A 17,688-nucleotide genomic window follows, 5' to 3' on the forward strand; every position below is an offset into this window, starting at 1 on the left:
TGCATTTGTACTTCTCAGAGGGACCCAGCTGTCAGCCTTTCCTAAGCACCCCCTACACGGAGGGCAACTTAGCTTCTGGCTGAGCTCCTTGGAGTGGAGCAGGACATAGTTCTGGAAAGTTTACTACCTAACATATACACGCTTACATACCCTTACCTAATTCACAAACCTTTTCTCTTTGGTTTTGTTGTGATTTGTTGTTATTATACAGTCCTCTTCACTTAAACTTCTTTTGTGAGCAAGGCAAAAGATTGCAGCAGGCACTCTGGGTCAATTTTCTTTCTTCCTTTCCTTTCCTTTCCTTTCCTTTCCTCTCCTCTCCTCTCCTCTCCTCTCTCCTCCCCTCTCCTCTCCTCTCCTCTCCTCTCCTCTCCTCTCCTCTCCTCTCCTCTCCTCTCCTCTCCCCTCCCCTCCCCTCCCCTCCCCTCCCCTCCCCTCCCCTCCCTTCTCCTCTCCTCTCCTCTCCTTCCTTCCTTCCCTCCCTCCCTCCCTCCCTCCTTCCTTCCTTCCTTCCTTCCTTCCTTCCTTCCTTCCTTCCTTCCTTCCTTCCTTCCTTCCTTCCTTTCATTTTTTTAAAGTAATCTCTACACTCAAGGTGGGGCTCAGACTCATAACCCTGAACTCAAGAGTTGCATGTTCTACAGACTGACAGCAGCCAGGCACCCCTCTGGTCAGTTTTCAATAATGTATAATTTTGATTAAAGATGATGTATTCTTGTCAAAGGAATTTTAGCTACTGGATATTCCACTTGGATTGTTGACCCAGTCTCCTTCACTGAATTGCTACTGTACTTCATGCAGCCCTGTACGTGTGTGGACAGGAGTTCTCATTAGGTTGGTCAGGAAGTAATGGGGCAAGGGAGACACACAATGCTAGGGTTGTTGAGCTGATATGTGGACAGAACAACTGAGTAGCATATTTTAAATCAGAGAATTAATGAGAACTCAGCTGAGTTCAGTATATAATCATTTGATTTTCATTCAATATTTATGAATGCCTTCTCCTTGTCAGCTTTGTTAAAGGTGCTGAAGACACAATGCTGGCCAAGGTTTCTGTCTTCAGTAGTCTGTCTGCATTTAGTGCTTATAGAGGATTACAGGGATGGCTGACACATAACTGCCTTGCCCCTGACCAGTGTACTTGTACAAAGATCCCCAAATCCTAAAAAAAAAATTTAGGAATCTAATTCTGGAATTTGGCTTCAGTCCAGAGAATGGTAATGCCATTTACTGAGATATTAATTAGGGAAATATTAGGGAATATATCTGCTAACTAGCTGCACAGAAGTAGGTGAAAGTATTATCTAGTAGACAATACCATGAGAAAAGTGCCAGTTTTGAAGGTCAAAAGAGCCAATGACAAAAACTGAAAAGTAGCAGTAGGAATGCAAGGCAGGTCAACACTGAGAAATCTGCAAGTATAACTTCTAATGTGAAAAAGAAAAAAGATCAGATGTATATTTGACTAAATACTTGATAGAATTCAGCATCCTAGGGGTGGTTGAGCAGTCTGCCTTTGGCTCAGGGTGTGATCCTGGGGTCCTGGGATTGAATCTCACATCAGGCTCCCTGCATGGAACCTGCCTGTCTCTGTGCTTGTGTCTCTGCCTCTCTCTGTCTCTCTTATGAATAAGTAAATAAAATCTTAAAAAAAAAAAATCAACATCCTTTACAATTAAGAAACCAGACAACGTTTTTTTAACACAGCTAAGGAAATCTATTAAGAACAAGTAATTAAACATCAGAAGCTTTGCCATTATAGTTAGGAATTAGAAAACAGTTTTGAAAAGTAAGGATGATGAGAGGGGATTTGCCTTCCTAAATGTAAAACCATATTCTGCTATAGGGATTTTAAATGATGCAGTGTTAATTATAAATTAGATAAATAGATCAATAAATCAGAATATAAACTCTGGAAATATACATATGGGAAAGGACATTTTTGTCTTTGCTAAGGGACCATAATACTCAACCAAAACCTTATCAATTTTTAAATTCCTCTGTACTTTTCAGGGAAATGTGGACCTTCCCTCACTCTTGTATGGCTTCTAATACAAATGCTTTGGCTCCAAATTATAGGGTTTAGTCCTTTTACCAGTGCCCTGAAATTTAAGCCATTTTGATGTCTTTTAGAATTTTCTAAAATATTTCTTTATAATAAAATTAGGTTATTCACATTCTTAACCCATGTCACTGACTCCTGTCTTATCTGGAACAATGGTACAACTTCACTACTCAGCATGCTTATTCCTAGAAAATGAGAGTCAAAGAAGAGGAGTATTAATATGATATATAAATAGTAACTTCAAAATTTCATTCTCATGAGCAAATATTTCACAATACTAAGACTTCTCTTCCTTTTAACTGAGAACCAATGATTTATATATTTTAGTGAATTGTTTCCATATATAAGAATCATATACTTATTATCCATGTTGATTAACTTATTAGTATATTTAAAATGTTAATTTAAGGTTTATCCCCTATGCATAAAGTACATCTCTGTTTCATTTTTTCTACAAACTTTAGAAGTATAGCAGTAATACAAACAAGAAGCTTTGTAAAACTTAGTAATTTTGGAAACCAGAGATGAATTCTTAGAATTGAACCTGCCCTACAAATTCCTCTGCAAGAAGGATATATTGGAGTCAAAGGTGACTTGCAGGATTTGGACTTCAGCAGCTGAGGAGGTAGTAATGCCATTTATTCAGATATTAATTGTCAGGGTATGGTATATACCTGATAACCAGATTCATGGGGTAGATGAAAACAAAACATCATCTAGTGAAACAGTAATATGAGAAGACTGCCAGGACCACTGGTAAATTCTAATTTGTGTGTATGTGTTTAAGATTTTATTTGTTTGTTTATTTAATTGAGAAGAGAGCATGAATGGGGGGAGGAGAGGAGGGACAGGGATAAGCAGACTCTGCACTGAACAGGAAGCCCAACGTGGGGCTCTGTCCCAGGGACCCACGATCATGACCTGAGCTGAAACCAGGAGTTACTTAGCCAATTGAGCCACCCAGGTGCCCGTAATAAACTCAAGTTTTAAAGGTCAAAAGGGATGATGAGCCCTAGCAAAGAAAACTGGGAAATAGTAGAGTGTGATGGAAGCCAAGGAAAGGGGATATCAAGTAAGACAGAGAACAGCTATTGGAGCTGCTGAGAAGCCAAAAGAAGAGAACTTGAGGACTGTCGATTGAAATTCTTGATGTGGAGGTTATTGGTGATCTTGGTTAGAGCAGTTCCAGTGGAGAATGCAGTGGCATATATATTTTCACATTGCTTTCTGAAATCAGGGATCAGCCTGCCATTAGTTCATTTACTGAAGTGGGGCTGTATTTCCAGCATCTAGGACAGAGTCTTCATTATAAGACACTGCTCCTCAAGTTTTGGAAAATTCTACCAGGAGAATGAGGGCATGTAAATTTAAAGGTAGCTAAAAATGTTAACATCACTCACTTTGAGATACAATTTTCCGTTTTTCCATTTATAATATTTCTTTGAGTGGGCTGTATAAGGCATGAACCATCATGTCAGATCATGCTCATTGATGGGAAAACAACTTTAAAATGTGATTAGATAATATTACTAGTCAATACATATGGAACAATTTGTATGAATGGAATGCCACTAGTTAATTTTAATCCTTTTCTAATAGTATGTAGTACAAGCTTATGCCTAGTATAAACTGCAGAAATTAAAAACATGGATAATTGGGAGTTACTAAGGATTCTGAGGTATTTATGGGTATTTTAGATGCATTAATATATATTTTTAAAGATTCTCTTTATTTATTTGAGAGCGAGAGCAGGGGTTAGGTGGCAAGTGGCAGAGGGAGAGGGAGAAGCAGACTCCCTGCTGAGTAGAGAGCGTGACATAGGGCTCAACCCCAGGACCTTGGGATCATGACCTGAGCCGAAGGCAGAGGCTTAACTGATTGAGCCACCCATGCACCCCCTAGATGTATTAATATTTTTGAAAGCATTTTTAATATATTAGTATCAAATTATTGACTAAGATTGAAATGAGAGAGGGAGGCAAATCGTAAGAGACTCTTAACTATAGGAAACAAACTGAGGAGTGCTGGAGGGGAGATGAGCGGGGGATAGGGTAACTGGGCATTAAGGAGGGCACTTGATGGAATGAGCGCTGGGTGTTATATATGCAACTGATGAATCACTAAATTCTACCTCTGAAACTAATAACACACTATGTGTTAATTTTTTTTAATTAAAAAAATTGACTAAGATTAATGTTTGTTTTCTATGACTGTAGGATTTTGTTAAGAATTGTATTTAGGGGCACCCAGGTGACTCAGTCAGTTGAATGTCTGCCTTCAGCTCAGGTCATGATCCCAGGGTCCTGGGATCAAGGCACGACCACCCCCCCCCCCCCCCACCCAGCAGGCCCTCTCTGAGCCCTGCTGAGCCCTCTCCCTCTGTCTGCCCCTGTCATGCTTAAGCACTGTCTCTCATAAATAAATAAAATCTTCACTGGGTGTTAATCTGTAAGTTGGCAAATTGAACACCAATAAAAAATAAATTTATTATAAAAAAATAAAATAAAATCTTAAAAAAAAAGAAGTATTTTCTTTAAGGTGGGTTGGCGGAGAGGGAGGGGTAAAGGAAGAGAGAGAATTCCATCCCATGACCCTGAGATCGTGACCCACGCTGAAGTCAAATTAATTAGGGACGCCTGGGTGGCTCAGTGGTTGAGCATCTGCCTTTGGCTCAGGGCATGGCATGATCCCGGTCCAGGGATCAAGTCCCACATTGGGCTCCCACAGGGAGCCTGCTTCTCCCTCTGCCTGTGTCTCTGCCTCGCTCTATGTCTCTCAGGAATAAATAAATAAAATCTTTGGGGGGAAAAAAAAAGCAGGTAGGATTTTAAAAAAATGAAATCAAATTAATTAATTATGATTTTATTTATTTTGAGAGAGAGAACATGAGCCAAGAGGGAGTGACAGAGGGAGTGGGAAAAGCAAAATCTCCACTGAGCAGGGAACCTGATACAGGGCTTGATCCCAGCACCCTAGGATCATGACCTGAGCCAAAGTCAGATGCTTGACCAACTGAGCCACTTAAAATTATTTTTATAATGAATTTGTTTTCTTGGCAAATGCATAATTAGCTTACATGATATAAATATATATATACATTTTAAAAAAGATTTTGTATATTTATTTATGAGAGACATAGAGACACAGGCAGAGGGAGAAGCAGGCTCCCTGTGGGGAGCCTGATGCAGCACTGGATCCCAGGATCCCGGGATCACGCTCTGAGCCAAGGGCAGATGCTCAACCGCTGAGCCACCCAGGCATCCCTGCCCTTTCCCCTCTTCATGTGAATTCCTGCTAATCCTTCAGCTTTTAGTTTAAATACTACTTTCTCAGAGGAGCTTTCTCTAATCCCCCAGAACAGAATAAGTTTCTCTAGTTTTATGCTCTCTTAGCATAAACTAGATAAAGTAGGTTGTCTTTGCAGAGTTTTTGTCAAAATTGCAACAGAATTATTTCTTGTATAATTAGTCATCCCATCCTGCCCTGCATCCTTGAGTTTTCCATATAGGCACAGATCATGACTGTCTTGTTCATGACAGTATTCTAGTGCTTGTAGCCTAATGTCATTCAATATTTGTTGAATGAAAGGATGCCACTGAAAAGTCCATGTGATTTCTGTTAAAAGAAACTCTGGGACCAAAATTTTAAGGTGTCTGCGGAATAACAGATCCTATAGCTGGTCTAAGGCCCATTGGCAGGATTCCTGGGGATATCTGGGTAGCTAGGTCTTGTTCTGTAATGCTGCTCTAAATTTAGTGTATACTTTGATGAATCTGTATTAGTCTAAGGCATCTGAGAAAGTTAAATGAGGGCCTTATTCTTGACTGAGTATACCATAGTGTATTGTGTGTTCTGTGGGTCTCACTCTTCCACAAGTGTACCGTGCCAAATTGTATGCTCTCTATAGTTCTATTATAGACCATCAAAATGGGGAAAACCTTCTAATTTCAGGTGAAAAATTATTGAGTGATTGTTCTAAGCATTTTATAGTATGAATTAATTTAATCCTTATAATGTAGATTAGGGTTGGGGTTATTCTTCTCAAACAGATTAGGAAAATTAGATGGAGACAGGTAAAGTAACTTGCCCAACGTCACACTGCATAAGTAGAGTTAGGATTTAAATTCTGAATTCTGGCAGTGGAGTCTATGATCTTAACCTCTGCACTGTCCTATCTTGGGACAGTGGAAGTGGTCTTTCATCCAGAATAGTCTGTGTGCAGAATTTCTTCAGTTTTATGCATATTAAGATTGGGCTTGGAGGAAAGCAGTTGAGGCTCTTCTGGGAGACTCAGAAGCTGTATCAGTCAGTGGAGAATTTGCCGATACTCACCTTTCTAACTGAGTGACCTGATTTTCTTCTGTAGCCATCCTCTTACAAATCTTGTTTTGATTTACCAAGTCTCATCTCTCAGGTAACCTGAACATTGACACTTGCCAAATGGTGTCTTTAAGTTTATACATTTAATTTCCCTTAACACTGTAAGTTCATACATTTAATTCCCTTTCATCTTAATTATATAGATGATCAAAGAAATAGAAACATAGGGAAAAAGTTGTCACTGCTGAGATACAGGAAGGTTAGCCATGAACTGTGAAGGTAAGACACCCTTTCATCCCCTCAGGAACCCCCTACCAGGTTTGGGTAAATCCCTAAATGAACTCGAACTCCTGGAGCTCAGAGTTCACAGGGCTATTGTAAGTGTTGTTTTGTATATTCAGTTTTTATTTTCTGTGTTATGATTGTACAGAAGTGTTCGTAGCTGTTTCGTGTTCATAGTGCATCATTCCTTTTCTCAATCCCTTTATACTGATCTATATATCCAGCTGTCTATTTGATACTTCCTTTAGTGTGTCTTAAAAACACCTCAAAGTAACATGACAAAAATCAAACCGTTTCTCAGTGGTCAAGTCAGAATCTAGAACTTCTTTCTTCCTCCCACCTCCTTTATCCAATCTTTTTGTCTTCTACCTCTTACTTGATTTTGAAATCTGTTCTCTTCTTTCCATCCCTCTGCCACTATCCAAGGTAGGTTACCATTATATCTTACCTGAATTGCTGCATTATTTCTCCTAACTGGATTCCTGCCTCTAGTCTTGGTCTCTTCAAGTATAATCAGAATAATGATTCTAAAGTCACCTTCTTGCTTACAACCATGTAATACTTTTAGATTATCTCTACAATAAAGTCAGGGGTGTCTGGGTATGTCAGTTGGTTAAGCATCTGCCCTCAGCTCAGGTCGTGATCCCAGGGTCCAGGGATCAAGCCCCACATTGGACTCCCTGTTCAGTGGGGAGTCTACTTCTCCCTCTGCCCCTCCCCCTGCTCATGTTCTCTTTCTCTCTCTCAAATAAATAAAGTCTTAAAAATATTATCTCTGTAATAAAGCCATAAGTCTTTTACATAATCTATAAGACCATCATAATTGAGCCCTTGACTACTTTTTCAGACATACTCTTATACCATTTTCACCTTATGTTCTTCCATTCACCCATACTGAACAACTTCCATTAACTCTGTGTCTTCTGGGCCTTCACACAGGTCTACTTTTCACCTCTCACCTGACTTTTTGTTTTGTTTTGTTTTTTGTTTTTTTAATTTATTTTTTATTGGTGTTCAATTTACCAACATACAGAATGACCCCCAGTGCTGACTTTTTTTTTTTTAACACATTTTATTTATTTATTTGTCAGAGAGTGAGAGAACACGAAAGCAGAAGGAGCAGCAGGCAGAGGGAGAAGCAGGCCCCCTGCTGAGCAAGGAGCCCCATGTGGGACTCGATTCCAGGACCTTGGTATTATGACCTGGGCTGAAAGCATATACTTCGCTGACTGAGCCACGCAGGTGTCCTTCACCTGACTAACTTTTATGCATCCTTTGATTCTCAGCTTGCACATCATTAGGTTATTTAGGTAACCTTCCCTGACTCCTCCTGGTCTAGGTTAGATGCCCCCCGCCTTATGTTCCTGTAACACCATATTCTGTCTCTGTTGTAGCACTTATTACACTTTATTGAAATTATTTATTTTATTGTTTCTCTTTTTTCTTAGACTATAAGCCCTGTGATGATAGAGAATTAGAATGTCTGTCTTTATCACCCTTCTCTTTCTAGGGGTCAGGCCTGTGCTTCACAATGCCTAATACATATTTATTGATAGAATGGATGACAGGTGACATTTTATGTTTGACTCAAGGAAGTAAGTTAGATGAACCAGTGAAAAATCTCTGAAGTCATGTATTTCATACTCTTATTCAGGAAGCTTGACTAGAATAACTTTGAAAGTCAATTGAAATAGTTTCCACTGGGCAGAGTAAAAAAAAAAAAAATTCTTTCCTTTTTTCCTCCCCCCCTTTAGTAGACTCCATGCCCAGCATGGAGCCCAATGCAGGGCTTGAAATCATGACCCTGAGATCAAGACCTGAGCTGAAATGAAGAGTCAGACACAACTGACTGAGCCACCCAGGTGCCCCTAAAAAAATTCTTTTAAAATTATCTTAAATGATTCTCCAAGGTCAGATAGGATGTACTTTTCATAGAAAGGTATGCTCATGCTTGTCTATAGGTTGGGAGGTTTTATGTGTAAGTTAGACTATTGATGTTATGCCCTCAAAATCAAGGATTCCTGAGTTCACTGCCTTTTTAAAGAAAATTGGATAAATCATCACTCCTAACCTATACATTGGCTCTTCTCTTACAATATTTATGTTGATTAAGAACAAACCTATCCTGGCTCTCGAGATAGAAACCTGGGAATTGACTTAGCCTCTCTTTGCCCTTATCCCTCAAAAGTGATTCACACCACTTGCTGCCTATTATCTTCTAACAAATCTGCCATCTTCCTTTTCTTAGGCCTCCAGTGTAGACTCCTGAAATAGCTAGCCCCTTTTGCCCTTTGCCACCTTATAATCTATCTCAAAAATGATCTTTCTAAAGTACAAGTTTGGCTTCTGTTTTTTTTTTTTCTGATTAAGGCCCCTCATAACATAAACTCCAAGCTCTTTGTATGGTATACAAAGACCATCATACTTTTGCCCTTGCATTATTCTTCCAATTTAATCTTTTCCCATAGTTCCCTTCCTATACATCACAATCACGTAATAACTGATTTCCTTATAGTTGGCTGAAATCATACTGTTTCACATCATTGTGCATTTATCTAGAATGCTTTCACCTCTTTCAGGAAGTAGATCCTGATTTGGTATTCCCCACCCCAAAAGTAGAATTAGCTATTATCCCCATATCTGGAACATATGTTATACCACACTCTTAATTATTTGACTAGTGAACTGTAAGTTCTTGAAGTCAAGAACTCTGGTCTTATTTCTCTGCATTTGTAGAAAACCTAACAGTGTGTGTTAGGTTTTCTAGGGCTGCCCAACAAGTACCACAATCTGAGTGGCTTAAAACGATAAAAATGTATTGCCTCACAGTTCTGCAGTCTAGAAGTCCTGAGTCAAGGTGTTGACAAGATCATGCTCCTTTTGAAACCTCTAGGGAATCTTTCCTTCCTCTTCCTACATTCTAGTGGTTTGCTGTCAATCTTTGGTGGTGTTCCTTGGCTTGCAGCTGCATAACTCCAGTCTCTATCTTTGCTGTCACATGGTTTTCTCCCTGTGTCTGTCTTCACGTGGCTGTCTCCTTATAATGACACCAGTCATATGAATTAGGGGCCCATTCTACCTCTGTATGACTTCATGGAAACTAATTACATCTGCAATTATAGGTTACCTTATAGGTAACGTTCTGAGGTATAGGGATTTAGGACTTACAAAACATATCTTTTGTTGGGAAGAGAGAACAATTCAGACTGTAACAAGTATTTAGCACATAACAGATATTTAATAGATAATTTACTGAATTGAAATATAAATGAAATACATGTAATGTATTCATGGCATAAAATTAAAAGCTTTTTTATTATGATTTTTTAATTTGCTAGGTACGAAGTATCTTTCAGATTTATCTGTTTCTGAGCACCCCAGGGTGGCTCAGGGGTTTAGCGCCGCCTTCAGCCCAGGGCCTGATCCTGGGGACTCAATCCCAGGTCTCCAGGATCACACCCTGGGCCGAAGGCGGCGCTAAACCCCTGAGGCCCCCCGGGCTGCCCTGAAACACTTTTTAGATTCTAAGAGTTGTAGTTAATAGAAAAATAAAATAGGAAGTGTATGTCATTCTCAGTAAATAAGAAAAACACAGTAACCTTATTTCTAGTTTTGTAAAGGAGCCGTATTTCCCACGGTTTGTTTTATTTTCTTTTGTTTCTGGCTTTGTCAGTCACTGGTCTGTTAGTTGAGACATCACTGCTTTTTAGGTCATATCCGAGTTTCCGTAGATAGCACTGAAGGTTATATAGGGGATCTCCTAAAAGCAGGTAGCAGTGTTGAGTGTGTTTACCTTTGGTGGATACCTTCACCATCTCTGGATTATTTATATTCCATTAGCTATTGATGTAGTCTGGTTTATCTGATTTTTTATGGCTTGTGATTTTTGCATCCTAAGAAACTTTTGCCTACCCCAAGGTGACAAAAATATAATATCCTATGATTTCTTCCAGAATTTTTCTAGTTTTAGGCTTTAGATTTATTTTATTTTATTTATTGTTATTATATTTTAAGTAGGCTTCACGCCTAGTGTGGAGCCCAATTTGGGGCTCGAACTCACAACCCTGAGATCAAGACCTGAGCTGAGATGAAGAGTTGGACACAACTGACTGAGCCACCCAGGCACTCCCTATGTTTTAGATTTAGGTCTATGATCCATTTGAATTAATTTTTATGTATAGTTTAACTGAAGGGTGTTTGTTTTTTTTTTAATGGCTGTCCAATTGATTTAGCATTATTTAAAGATTAAAAGATTTTCCTTTACTATTGAATTTCTTTGCCTTTTGAAGAAAATCAATTGACCAGATATGTGTGGGTCTGTTTCTGGACACTCGTTCTGTTCTAGTGGGTATTTCTATTCTTTTGTCAGTACCCCATGATCTTGATTACTATAGCTTGAAATTATTCTAAGCCTTAAAATCGGGTGTAGTGAGTTCTCCAACTTTAAAGATATTTGTTTTGGTTAGTCTAGATCTTTTGCATTTCCATATAAATTTTAGAATCAATTTATCTATTTCTTTAAGCTTCTTTAAGCCAACTGAAATTTTGATTGGAATTGTGTTGAATATATAGATCAGTTGGGAATAATACCAACCTAACAATCTTAAATATAGTACTTATCTCTATTTATTGATGTCACATTTAATTTCTCTCAACAGTGTTTTGTAGTTTTAAGTATAGAAGTCTTAGATACGTTTTGTTAGATCTATTCCTAGGTGTTTAATACTTTTGGCACTACTATAAATAGAGTTTTTAAAATTTAATTTTCTACTGTTTTGTTGCTAAGTATATAGAAATTAATAGATTTTTAAAAAATATTAATTATGTACTTGACTACTTTGCTAATAAATTCATTTATGAGTTCTAGCAGTTTCATGAATTTTTTGGAATTTTCAACATAAACAGCAATATCATCTACCTGTAAAAATAGTTTACTTCTTCTAATTTTTCTGTTTTATTTCTTTTGACTGCATTATTTCAGTGTTACAGTGTTGAATAAAAGTGATGCAAGTGAGCATTCCTGTCTTACTCTTGATCTTGGGAGAAAATAATTCAGTCTTTTAATATTAAGTTTAATATTAGCTGTAGAATTTTTATAGATATCCATTGTCAGCTTGAGGAAGTCCTACTATTATTAGCTTATTAAGAGTTTTTAATTGTTCATGAACATTTAATTTTGCAAGTGCTTTGTCTGCATCTGTTGGGATGATGATGTCATGGTTTTTCTCCTGTGAAATGTTAATATGTTGAATTATATTGGTTGATTTTTAAATGGTCAGCCAACTTTCCATTCCTAGGATAAGTCATACTTGGTCATGATGTATTACCCATTGTATATATTGTTGGATTCATTTTGCTAATGTTTTGTAAAGGATTTTTGCATAAAATAAAGAATGTTGATCTGTAATTTTCTTTATTGTAAGATTTTTATCAGGTTTTGTAGTAGGGCTATGCTGGCCTCCTCAGACAAGTTGAGTAGTGCTCCCTTCTATTTTTGGAAAAGATTTGCATAATTTTGGTATTATTTCTTCTTTGTGTGTTAGAATTTACCAGTGAAATCTTTTTCTTTTTCTTTTTCTTTTTTTTAAAGATTTTATTTATTTATTGAGAGAGAGAGTGAGCATGAGCTGGGAGTGGGGAGCAGCAGAGTGAGAAGAAGAAGCAGACTCCCCACAGAGCAGGGAGCCCAAGGTGGGGCTTGATCCCAGGACCCCGAGATCATGACCTGAGCTGAAGGCAGACACCTAACTGAGCCATGGCTACATGGCTGATACATGGCTAGTAAGATTTTCTTTTTTTTTTTTTTTCTTGTGTCAATCTTTGTCATCCATCAGGAATTGAGATTTAGTAGTATTAAAACAACAGCTACACCAAATCCTTTGAAAGTTTCAGAAACTTATAAAGAGAGGGATTTTAAGGGCTGTGGGGCATATTGTTGTAACTGAAGTGAGGTGAAAGCCAACTAGACATTCATTGGTATTTGGCTGGTAACTCACTTTTGTCAGGTTTTGGAAAAGTGACTAATTTTTTCATAGCCTTTTTTTTCTAAAAAGTTTTTCTCAATCTTTTGAAAGGAAAGCATTTTCATGGACCTTCTTTACACCCAGTGCTGTGTTAAATCATTTTTTGCCATAATGTTATTTAAAATAGTATATATAAACATAAAATTTATGTTAATAAGACAGCTGTAAACCAAAATAGTTTCATAAATTCAAAGTTAAATGATAAAACCAACATAAACTCAATTAACATTAATGTGATAGGGAACCAGATTTGAGACAACATCTTTCTACCATTACATTTTCAGAAGAAATGTAGTGTGTTAAAAGCATAGGCTCTGAAATAAGACTGAAGTTCAGATTTTGACTCCACTCCTGCTTTATTCAAGTGACTTAGTTTACTCATTTATAAGATGAAGAAGAAAATAATTTATTTAACTTACTAGAATTACTGATATAATTAGGATTATTGGTATGTCAAGTCCCAGAATAGTATCTGATAATTAATAAATGTTCAATAAATATTAGCTGTAACAATAATTAGTTTTATGTTATTCTACTGAAACCTTAATGATCAGTTTTGAGTTTAATAGTAGAAAGCCTAGGGGCAACCTGGGTGGCTCAGTTGGTTAAGTATCTGCCTTTGGCTCAGGTCATGATCCCAGGGTCCTAGGAATGAGCCCTACATTGGGCTCCTTGCTCAGGGGAGAGCCTGCTTCTCCCCTCTTGCTCTGTCCTTACCCCCACTCATGTTCACTCTCTTTCTCAAATAAGTAAATAAAATCTTTAAAAAAATAGAGTGGAAAATCTGACTAAATTTAATGGCTTTCTGATTTTGACTTTAATAATATAAATACTAATATATAGAATGTCTGCTTGTCTAAGTTATCATACAGTGTGGTAATAATACATTTGTAGCTTTGTTTGCTAATTTAGGATAACTAAGTTTCATACTTAACTTAAACTCTGCTTGCTAGTCAGGGCTTTTTGAGTTTAGTTTTGTTTTTAAGATTTATTTATTTATTAGAGAGAGCAAGTGAGCAGGGGAGAGGGGCAGAGGGAGAGGAGGAGAGAGAATCCCAAGCAGACTCTCCCGCTAATGTGGGGCTTGATGCAGGGCTCAATCTCACGACCTGGAGATCATGACCTGAGCTGAAACCAAGAATCAGAGGCTTAACTGACTGAGCCACCCAGGTGCCCTTCTTTGAGTTTGTTTTTAGTCAAGTGTCACATGAAAACTCTAAAGCTAAGTGTCTAATCCAGTCTTTGCCCATATCATATATGGGAAAATACTATCTGAAGTTAATTTTAATTCTTGAAAATCTAGAAAAGGCATTTTTCAGCATAGAGCTTATCATCAGACTGTTGAAGCAAATTAGTAGGTTCTAGAACTGACTTCATTTTCAGCAGTTCGGAAGTATCTTAGTTGTCTTCTTCTTGATTCTATTTTTTTTTAAGAATTTATTTATTCATGAGAGACACAGAGAGAGAGAGAGAGAGAGAGAGAGAGAGAGAGAGGGAGAGGTGCAGAGACACAGGGAGAGGGAGAAGCAGGCTCCATGCAGGGAGCCCAACATGGGACTTGATCCCGGGACTCCAGCATCACGCTCTGGGCCAAAGGCAGGCACTAAACTGCTGAGCCACTCAGGGATCCCCTTCTTGATTCTATTTTCTATTAAATTTAGAATATAATGCAGTATATTGGTAGCTATTCCTTGTCAGCTTGGACTCAATCCATTTAATTACCCTAAATACCAACCAATTATGCTCTCACAACTACATTGGTTAACATTGGTTGCCTGGCTGAAATATATTAATAATGATACTGGAAAAATATTTTCATTTTATGATACTCAGGAAAAGTTTAAGAGCCTCTTCATGAGATTGCTAGTGAATTTCAGAATGTAATAAAAGTGACTTATGATTACTACGTATTGATTCTTAAAGGTTGGTGATCGTTTTAGAATTAAGTAGATAAGCTTTTAACAAAATTTAAAATTATATCTACTTTATTTTTTATTATAATTTTTTTTTCTGGCTTGTGGGACCTTCAGCGAAGGTACTAGTTTACTTACTACTGTATGTAGCTTTTGCCTGAACAGTAAGCTCTTTGGAGTTCTATGTGCGTATATAATTTTGTATTTTGATTCTGCCACATTTTTACATGTTTGAACTGTGAAAACATAGTCATCAAATATTGGGCCACAATATATATATTTTTTATATGAACAATATATTTATTTCAACTCCTTTTTATTTTCTCATTTATCCTGTGACACGTAAAAGTGTTGTATTGCTTCAGTATTACATCTGCCATTTTCGTGATGTCAAATCATGATGCCTTTCATTTGGTAATTATTAATGCAAAAGACAAGATTTGTATTTATATTCGCTAAGAATAAAACACAAACAGGTATCCCAACAAATTGAAAGTTGAGTCATGTCACTTAGGTGATTATGGATAATAATGTGAGTATAGATACAAAGGCAATATTTGGATGCAATGTGATTTTTTACATAAGTCATTATATGCTTATATTAATCATATTTTTATTAGAATCAAAATGAAAACAGTTACAAACATTTTGGCATAGAATTATAGACCTCGTAGTAATTTATTTGTGGAGTCCAATCTAAGAAACAATTGTACTTGGGGGATGATGCAGAGAAATTGAAGGATTTTGCTCTGAGGTTCCAAAAACCAGAGATGGATATTATTTTTTGTGTATCAGTTAGTAATTGAGTTCAACTTTATGTAATCAAATATGCCAACAACAGTGGCTTTAGCAAGATCAGGGCATTATCTTTCTTTATGTAACAAAGAATCCTAGTTAGTTCAGAGTTGATGCAGTGGTTCTATGATGTCAACAGGGACCCAAGACAGGACCTCTGGTTCTTCTCTTCTATCCTGAAGTTCTTATTTCATGTTCCTAACAAGGCCTCTAGAGCTCCAGCCATCATGTCCTTGTTCCAGGAAGAAAGAAAGGGAAGGACAAAGGCAAAAAGGCAAAAATTCAACAAGTCTGTGTTTTTGAGGGCTTTCACAACCCCCACTCAGTGACTTTTATTTATATACTGTTGGCCAGAACTGTGTCATGTGACGATTCCTATTTCAAGGGAAGTTAGGAAATGTGTTTTAGGTAAGCATATTGCTGCCTCAAATTGGGACGCTCTGTAAGGAAAAAGAGAGAATAGATACTAGGTAGGCAAATAGTCTCTGCCATACAAATTAAGTAGATATATTAAGAAAGCTTAAAAAATAAACATTAGAAACCTCCCCTCTTTTTTTTAACTAAGTTTTTTATTTTAATTCCAGTATGCTTGAAACTAATACAGTATTGTATTAGTTTAATACACAAGTGTACAATATAGTGATTCACCAATTCTATACATTACTCAGTGCTCATTGTCCTAATTGTACCAGCCTTTCTCTTTTACCTGCATTTTTACTTTAAAGTTATATGCAAGGCATATAAACGTCCCTAAATTCCTAAAGTATAAAGGGAACATGAAGATCATATAGACCTGATATATTAGCTTAGAGGTAATTAGACTTGTCTTAGGCCATAGACATCAGTTCCAGGACTAGAATTGAAATTCCCAACTTCTACACCAGTTACTGTTCTTTCCTTTTACTGTGCTGCTTCATAAAATGTGGTAGCTCGTATATTACTGTCCTAGGCACAAGACAGCTGTGGTTTGGTTATACCACTGGGGAGAAAATCCTCTGTTCCCTTCAATGATTATAGTAAAAGTGATAGGGAAATGTCATGTTTCTTACTTGAGGGTCTTAAATGTTTATTTGATTAGTGTTGATGGCACTGCCAGTATTTATATATTTATTCATTCATCATTTATTTATCATCATCAGTAGATTATAAGGTCTCAGGAACAGATCATATCATATTAATATCTCTATCCCCAACTAGATCCTCATCGATGAATGAAAAATTATAGCCCTTTATACTAAAATTTTTTAAATAAATAAAAAAATTAAAAATTATGGTTTCTGTCCTCAGGGAATTCTCAGGCAAGTTTGGGAGACAAAGATGTCAATGATAACAGAAACGGAGATCTCTTGAGATGATAGAAGTGCAAGTGAAGAGAATCTAAATAAGTATCTGAGGTTGAAAGGAGGTCTAGAAAGACGTCAACAGGAGGCAGTCCCAAGTCCAGTTTTGAAAGGGTTTTCCAAATGAAAAAAGAAGAGGGCTGCATATCAAGCCAAAGAACAAATTTTTAGAGGCCCAGTAAGCATGAGAAACTGTTTAGAGGAGACCATTAGAAATGTGGGAGAAGCCCATAGTAGTAGGAAATGAGGCTTGAGGAGTTGATGGCGGCCATGACACATCATAGACACCTCATAACATGTGAAAGGATTTGAGTTTACCTAACTGCTGATGGGGTGCCATGGAAGTTCAGATGTGCCCTTGTGTACGGCCACCTGACATGTTAGATCTTGACACCTTAATGCAGAGCCCACCCACATTGAGGCACCACTTGTCACTCACAGCTACAGATGAACAGGACAGACTAAAAATACATCAAGATCCTCGTTCCTCCCCCCACCCAATTCTCCCCAGGATCTCCCCTTTATCAGAAACTTCCTTGACCTTTCTAATCATATGCAGACTCTACATGTCCCATTTTACTTTTTTTGCCCATCATGTTGTCCTCAGTGTTACCCAGTCAAGGACACATAACAAGTGATTCTTTTTGAGCTCCACTCAATTACAAATGGTTTACTCCTATTTGGTAGCTGGTTATCCTTGAGTGCCCAGGAAGCTCAGAAGTGGAATAAACCAGACACATCTTTGACCTCCAGATTGTTAGATGAAAGGCACTATTTCAGGAATTTCAGACAGCACAGAGGCAGAATGCCTGCTCCTAACACTTGGTTAGAGTCCTGGCACCTGGCCCACTCACCCTTGCTTCTGGTCTGCAGACTGCTTGTGCCCCTGACCCCAGCAGGTACCCTGTAGTGGCTTTCCTCCTAGCCCATTCTCCCTTCCCTGCTAAAGA

The 17,688-nt window shown here is 37.6% G+C and overlaps 1 protein-coding gene across 3 annotated transcripts in view; it reads left to right on the top strand.

Annotated features, from left to right (window-relative positions):
- Positions 1 to 17,688, top strand: part of KIAA1958 (uncharacterized protein KIAA1958 homolog) — a 161,442-nt gene that overhangs the window by 57,001 nt on the left and 86,753 nt on the right. The gene's annotated exons all lie outside the window — the stretch shown is intronic.

This window comes from Canis lupus, chromosome 11 (assembly GCF_011100685.1).
Source record: "Canis lupus familiaris isolate Mischka breed German Shepherd chromosome 11, alternate assembly UU_Cfam_GSD_1.0, whole genome shotgun sequence".
Classification (NCBI taxonomy): Eukaryota; Metazoa; Chordata; class Mammalia; order Carnivora; family Canidae; genus Canis; species Canis lupus.